Below are 7,270 nucleotides of genomic sequence, written 5' to 3' on the forward strand. Positions count from 1 at the left end.
AATTTGGGTCCGATGACCGAGTTGATGGCGTGCCATGCGCAGAAAGGCGGAATTTGGGTCCGATGACCGAGTTGATGTTGATGGCCCGCCATGCACAGGAAGGCGGAATTTGGGTCCGATGACCGATTTGAAGGCGTGCCATACGCAAAAAGGCGGAGTTTGGGTCCGATGACCGAGTTGATATTGATGGCCCGCCATGCGCAGGAAGGCGGAATTTGGGTCCGATGACCTGACATACGCATGGAGTCCGACTCGGGGGCCGATGTTCGATTCGATGACTTGCATTGTGGGTAAAGTCGGAAGTTGTGGTCTTTGACCCGATTCGATGACCAGACTTCGGCTGCTTGAGAATCGGACAAATAACTTATATAGGGGAGGTAGTGTTCTCGAGCATCCTCCCCCCGTGCCCGTTTATGTCGATTGATGCTGGTGCTCGACTGGTTGGAGCGCTCGGATGCAAAAATCTTGCACCAGGATTTATCGATTGTGATGGACACGGCAAGTCTCCTGATTGCTATGCAGGAGCTCATCGTGAATCTCTATGCGGCCTTGGTATGGACTCGACCTGCGGAATGGTTCGGCAATGGTAGTCGCTCCAACACGTCCTTGCAATGGCCACAGAGGTGATTCGACTAGAGCTCCAGTCTAGCTTTTGGGTTGCTTGGCGGACTGGTATAGCCGCGATCGAGTTCCGGCCATGAACGTTTTAGATAGCTCTTGGGCTTTCTGGGACGGAAGTCGGAAGTTTGGGCTGTTGTCCGATTTGATGACCATTCTTCGGATGTGTGAGAATCGGACAAATAACTTATATAGGGGACTGTGTTGTCTCACGCAGCCCCCTCCGTGCCCCTCTATCTCGACCGATGTTGGTGCTTGAAAGGGTTGGGATCGCTCGGATTTATAAACGTGCACCACCATTTGTCGAGTGTGAGGGACGCGGCAGGTCTCCTAAATGCTATGCGGGCGCTCTCTGAGAATCTCTATCCGGCCTCGACACAGACTAGTCTTGCTGAATGGTTTGGCACTGGTAGTCGATCCAACACGTCGTTGTTGTGGCCGCCTAGGCGATTCGATTCGAGCCCCCGTCTAGCTTTTGGGTTGCTTGGCGGATTTTGCCCTATCCGCAAGTGAGCTCGGTCCCTAAACGTTCGAGAAACCCGATTGCTATGCGCCGACTCTCTTTCTTGCGAGCCTCCATCTAGCTTTTGGGTCTCTACGGAACGGAAGTCGGAATCTGGGACCGTTGTTTGATTCGACGAGGCAGACTACGGTTGTGCGAGAATCGGACAAATAACTTATATAGGGGAGGTGTTGACTGGAGCATTCTCCCCCGTGCCCCTCTAACTCGACCAATGCTGGCGCTCGAACGGTGGTAGCGCTCGGATTTTCATTGAGCGCCAGCATTGGTCGATTTAGAGGGGCATGCGAGATTCCCGAATGCTATGCGAGGGCTCTAACGGAAATGTCTATTGGTTTCGGTATGGATGCAATTGCGAGTGGTTCGGCAAAGGTAGTCGTTCCGATGCGTCCATGTCGTGGCCAAATCGATAATTCGATTTGAGCCCTCGTATAGCATTTGGGTCTCTCGATGTGATTCCGCATTCCAGTCCCTTTGGGCACTGCTTGAGCCGCATCCCAGGGGGTTCCCTTCCCAATAATCTGCCTCGCAACCCGATTGCTATGCGGTGAGGCTCCTCGGCCGCCTCGGAACTATCTGTGTATCAGACGCATCGCGGGATAAGGGGTTGGCAACGGTAGTCGCCCCAAGCGCGTCCGATGCTTGGACCATTCCGAGGCGGCCCTGAAGCCTCTTCCGTCTAGCCGTTGGGTCCTTCTCGCCGCATCCCTCGCCTCGCACCCCGATTGCTATGCGGTGAGGCTCCTCGGCCGCCTCGGAACTATCTGTGTATCGGACGCGTCGCGGGATAAGGGGTTGTCACTGGTAGTCGCCCCAAGCGCGTCCGATGCTTGGACCATTCCGAGGCGGCCCTGAAGCCTCTTCCGTCTAGCCGTTGGGTCCTTCTCGCCGCATCCCTCGCCTCGCACCCCGATTGCTATGCGGTGAGGCTCCTCGGCCGCCTCGGAACTATCTGTGTATCGGACGCGTCGCGGGATAAGGGGTTGTCATTGGTAGTCGCCCCAAGCGCGTCCGATGCTTGGACCATTCCGAGGCGGCCCTGAAGCCTCTTCCGTCTAGCCGTTGGGTCCTTCTCGCCGCATCCCTCGCCTCGCACCCCGATTGCTATGCGGTGAGGCTCCTCGGCCGCCTCGGAACTATCTGTGTATCGGACGCGTCGCGGGATAAGGGGTTGTCACTGGTAGTCGCCCCAAGCGCGTCCGATGCTTGGACCATTCCGAGGCGGCCCTGAAGCCTCTTCCGTCTAGCCGTTGGGTCCTTCTCGCCGCATCCCTCGCCTCGCACCCCGATTGCTATGCGGTGAGGCTCCTCGGCCGCCTCGGAACTATCTGTGTATCGGACGCGTCGCGGGATAAGGGGTTGTCACTGGTAGTCGCCCCAAGCGCGTTCGATGCTTGGACCATTCCGAGGCGGCCCTGAAGCCTCTTCCGTCTAGCCGTTGGGTCCTTCTCGCCGCATCCCTCGCCTCGCACCCCGATTGCTATGCGGTGAGGCTCCTCGGCCGCCTTGGAACTATCTGTGTATCGGACGCGTCGCGGGATAAGGGGTTGTCACTGGTAGTCGCCCCAAGCGCGTCCGATGCTTGGACCATTCCGAGGCGGACCCGAAGCCTCTTCCGTCTAGCCGTTGGGTCCTTCTCGCCGCATCCTTCGCCTCGCACCCCGATTGCTATGCGGTGAGGCTCCTCGGCCGCCTCGGAACTATCTGTGTATCGGACGCGTCGCGGGATAAGGGGTTGTCACTGGTAGTCGCCCCAAGCGCGTCCGATGCTTGGACCATTCCGAGGCGGACCCGAAGCCTCTTCCGTCTAGCCGTTGGGTCCTTCTCGCCGCATCCCTCGCCTCGCACCCCGATTGCTATGCGGTGAGGCTCCTCGGCCGCCTTGGAACTATCTGTGTATCGGACGCGTCGCGGGATAAGGGGTTGTCACTGGTAGTCGCCCCAAGCGCGTCCGATGCTTGGACCATTCCGAGGCGGACCCGAAGCCTCTTCCGTCTAGCCGTTGGGTCCTTCTCGCCGCATCCCTCGCCTCGCACCCCGATTGCTATGCGGTGAGGCTCCTCGGCCGCCTTGGAACTATCTGTGTATCGGACGCGTCGCGGGATAAGGGGTTGTCACTGGTAGTCGCCCCAAGCGCGTCCGATGCTTGGACCATTCCGAGGCGGACCCGAAGCCTCTTCCGTCTAGCCGTTGGGTCCTTCTCGCCGCATCCCTCGCCTCGCACCCCGATTGCTATGCGGTGAGGCTCCTCGGCCGCCTTGGAACTATCTGTGTATCGGACGCGTCGCGGGATAAGGGGTTGTCACTGGTAGTCGCCCCAAGCGCGTCCGATGCTTGGACCATTCCGAGGCGGCCCCGAAGCCTCTTCCGTGTAGCCGTTGGGTCCTTCTCGCCGCATCCCTCGCCTCGCACCCCGATTGCTATGCGGTGAGGCTCCTCGGCCGCCTTGGAACTATCTGTGTATCGGACGCGTCGCGGGATAAGGGGTTGTCACTGGTAGTCGCCCCAAGCGCGTCCGATGCTTGGACCATTCCGAGGCGGCCCCGAAGCCTCTTCCGTGTAGCCGTTGGGTCCTTCTCGCCGCATCCCTCGCCTCGCACCCCGATTGCTATGCGGTGAGGCTCCTCGGCCGCCTTGGAACTATCTGTGTATCGGACGCGTCGCGGGATAAGGGGTTGTCACTGGTAGTCGCCCCAAGCGCGTCCGATGCTTGGACCATTCCGAGGCGGACCTGAAGCCTCTTCCCTCTAGCCGTTGGGGCTTTCTCGCCGCATCCCTCGCCTCGCACCCTGATTGCTATGCTGTGAGGCTCCTCGGCCGCCTTGGAACTATCTGTGTATCGGACGCATCGCGGGATAAGGGGTTGGCAGTGGTAGTCGCCCCAAGCGCATCCGATGCTTGGACCATTCCGAGGCGGCCCTGCAGCCTCTTCCGTCTAGCCGTTGGGGCCATCTCGCCGCATCCCCCACCTCGCACCACGATTGCTATGCGGTGAGGCTCCTTGGCCGCCTCGGAACTATCTGTGTATCGGACGCATCGCGGGATAAGGGGTTGTCACTGGTAGTCGCCCCAAGCGCGTCCGATGCTTGGACTATTCCGAGGCGGCCCTGCAGCCTCTTCCGTCTAGCCGTTGGGGCCATCTCGCTGCATCCCCCACCTCCTCGGCCGCCTCGGAACTATCTGTGTATCGGACGCATCGCGGGATAAGGGGTTGGCAGTGGTAGTCGCCCCAAGCGCGTCCGATGCTTGGACTATTCCGAGGCAGCCCTGCAGCCTCTTCCGTCTAGCCTTTGGGGCCATCTCGCCGCATCCCTCGCCTCGCACCCCGATTGCTATGCGGTGAGGCTCCTCGGCCGCCTGGGAACTATCTTCGTATCGGACGCATCGCGGGATAAGGGGTTGTCACTGGTAGTCGCCCCAAGCGCGTCCGATGCTTGGACTATTCCGAGGCGGCCCTGTGGCCTCTTCCGTCTAGCCGTTGGGGCCATCTCGCCGCATCCCCCACCTCGCACCCCGATTGCTATGCGGTGAGGCTCTTCGGCCGCCTTGGAACTATCTTCGTATCGGACGCATCGCGGGATAAGGGGTTGTCACTGGTAGTGGCCCCAAGCGCGTCCGATGCTTGGACTATTCCGAGGCGGCCCTGCAGCCTCTTCCGTCTAGCCGTTGGGGCCATCTCGCCGCATCCCCCACCTCGCACCCCGATTGCTATGCGGTGAGGCTCCTCGGCCGCCTTGGAACTATCTTCGTATCGGACGCATCGCGGGATAAGGGGTTGTCACTGGTAGTCGCCCCAAGCGCGTCCGATGCTTGGACTATTCCGACGCGGCCCTGTGGCCTCTTCCGTCTAGCCGTTGGGGCCATCTCGCCGCATCCCCCACCTCGCACCCCGATTGCTATGCGGTGAGGCTCCTCGGCCGCCTTGGAACCATCTTCGTATCGGACGCATCGCGGGATAGGGGGCTGTCACTGGTAGTCGCCCCAAGCGTGTCCGATGCTTGGACCATTCCTAGGCGGCCCTGAAGCCTCTTCCGTCTAGCCGTTGGGGCCTTCCCGCCCCATCCCTCGCCTCGCACCCCCGATTGCTATGCGGTGAGGCTCCTCGGCCGCCTTGGAACCATCTGTGTATCGGACGCATCGCGGGATAAGGGGTTGGCACTGGCAGTCGCCCCAAGCGCGTCCGATGCTTGGACCATTCCGAGGTGGCCATGAAGCCTCTTCCGTCTAGCCGTTGGGGCCTTCCCGCCCCATCCCTCGCCTCGCACCCCGATTGATATGCGGTGAGGCTCCTCGGCCGCCTTGGAACTATCTGTGTATCGGACGCATCGCGGGATAAGGGGTTGGCACTGGTAGTCGTCCCAATCGCATCCGATGCTTGGACCATTCCGAGGCGGCCCTGCAGCCTCTTCCGTTTAGCCGTCGGGGCCTTCCCGCCGCATCCCTCGCCTCGCATCCCGATTCCTATGCGGTGAGTCTTCTCGGCCGCCGCGGAACTATACCTGTTATTGCTACTGCATCCTTCGGCTGGTAACCTCCTCTGTCGCCTTGGAACGTTCTCTTTGTCGGACGCGTCGCGGGATAAGGGGTTGGCACTGGTAGTCGCCCCAAGCGCGCCCGATGCATAGACCGCTCCGAGTCGACCTTGCTTTCAGCCTCTCACATGCATAGACCTCTCTGAGTCGACCCTGCAGCCTCTCACGTTTAGCCTTTGGAATCTCGCCTCACAACATGATTGCTATCCTTGATGCATCCCTTGCCTCGAGCCCTGATTGCTTTCTTGGCTGCATCCCTCCTCTCCTCACAGCCCGGTTGTCATCACTGCTTCATCCGTCGCTTCATGCATTCTGGCTGCTGGGCCCTTCCCACCGCACACCTCGATTGCTATCTCTTCTGCATCACACACCCCGATTGCTATCTCTGCTACATCCCTCGGCTCTCACTTCTGCATCCTTCGCCTCACACCTCGATTGCTATCAATGCTGCATCCGTAACCTCACACCCCGATTGCTATGCGGGGAGGCTCCTTGGCCGCCTTGGAAATTTCTGTGTGTCGGACGCACCGCGGGATAAGGGGTTGGCACTGGTAGTCGCCCCAAGTGCGCCCGATTCTTAGACCGCTTCGAGGTGACCTCGTAGCCTCTTTCGTCCAGGCTTCCTGCCTTCAACGCCCTTTTTACACCTCGATTGCTATGCGCGGGCTCGTTGGCGTCTATCACCTCTCTGCGAAGAGTGGCACGATGATTGTTGGGGTAAATCGTAGCAGTCCGATCTCTGGCCTTGGGCCATTGTGAGGGCTGATCGATTTCCTGTGCGCATCTCGTGTTCGCCCAGTAACAGACTCGACGACTTGTAATCGGTCTTGTTCCCGATTGTTCCTGGAGGTAGTCTTCGGAACTCTTGGATTTGACCTGTCACTCGAACTGTCCTCTTCCGAGGATGCTTGTGTGTGTGTGCTTGTGCCATTTCCTTGGCGGTATTAACGAGATATTAAAGAGCGGAGTGAGCGCCTCGCCCAGCTATGTTTGGGGCTCTCACTCCCTTACCCGGTGTGCGACCGCTTTGCACGTAGGTTGCGGAGCATCGCGACTCTTTCGATGTTTGGCGGTTGTCTTCCGGTGATGCGTTGGTCCCGAAGTGCACGTTACTAGCATTTCTGCCATTGTTCTCGATCTTTGGCACGTTCCTTCGTTGCAATTGGATATATATCTCCGTTTATACGCGCAGGCTTCTCTCGCCTATTCAGCGCTGTCCCACTCTCAGCACTCTCGTGGTCTCCTTGGCTTCTCTCTCCCGTGAGCGAGCTCTCTTCTCGAGTCTTTTCCATGTCCCATGGAGGTTGCCTTGCGAAATTCGGGCACACAAACGTGACCGGATAAGAGCGGAATTGCCTATGAGGAGAAGCTCACCTTAGGGAGCAGCAATGCCGAGTGTTTCGACAGAGGGTAGAGGGGGCGTTGTTTGGGCGGTTGCACAAAAGAGTGCTACGTTTGCACTGAAGGTTGCTTCTTCGTCTCCGACGAACTCTTCGAGGCAAAAAAGCTTGTTTACGGGGTCGAGGTGGGACTGTTCGTGCGAGTTGCGCCACCAAAAGTGCGTAGGGGGCATATACCTGGGAAATGGATGTCTCTGAGT

This window comes from Cryptomeria japonica, unplaced genomic scaffold, assembly GCF_030272615.1.
Source record: "Cryptomeria japonica unplaced genomic scaffold, Sugi_1.0 HiC_scaffold_43, whole genome shotgun sequence".
NCBI lineage: Eukaryota > Viridiplantae > Streptophyta > Pinopsida > Cupressales > Cupressaceae > Cryptomeria > Cryptomeria japonica.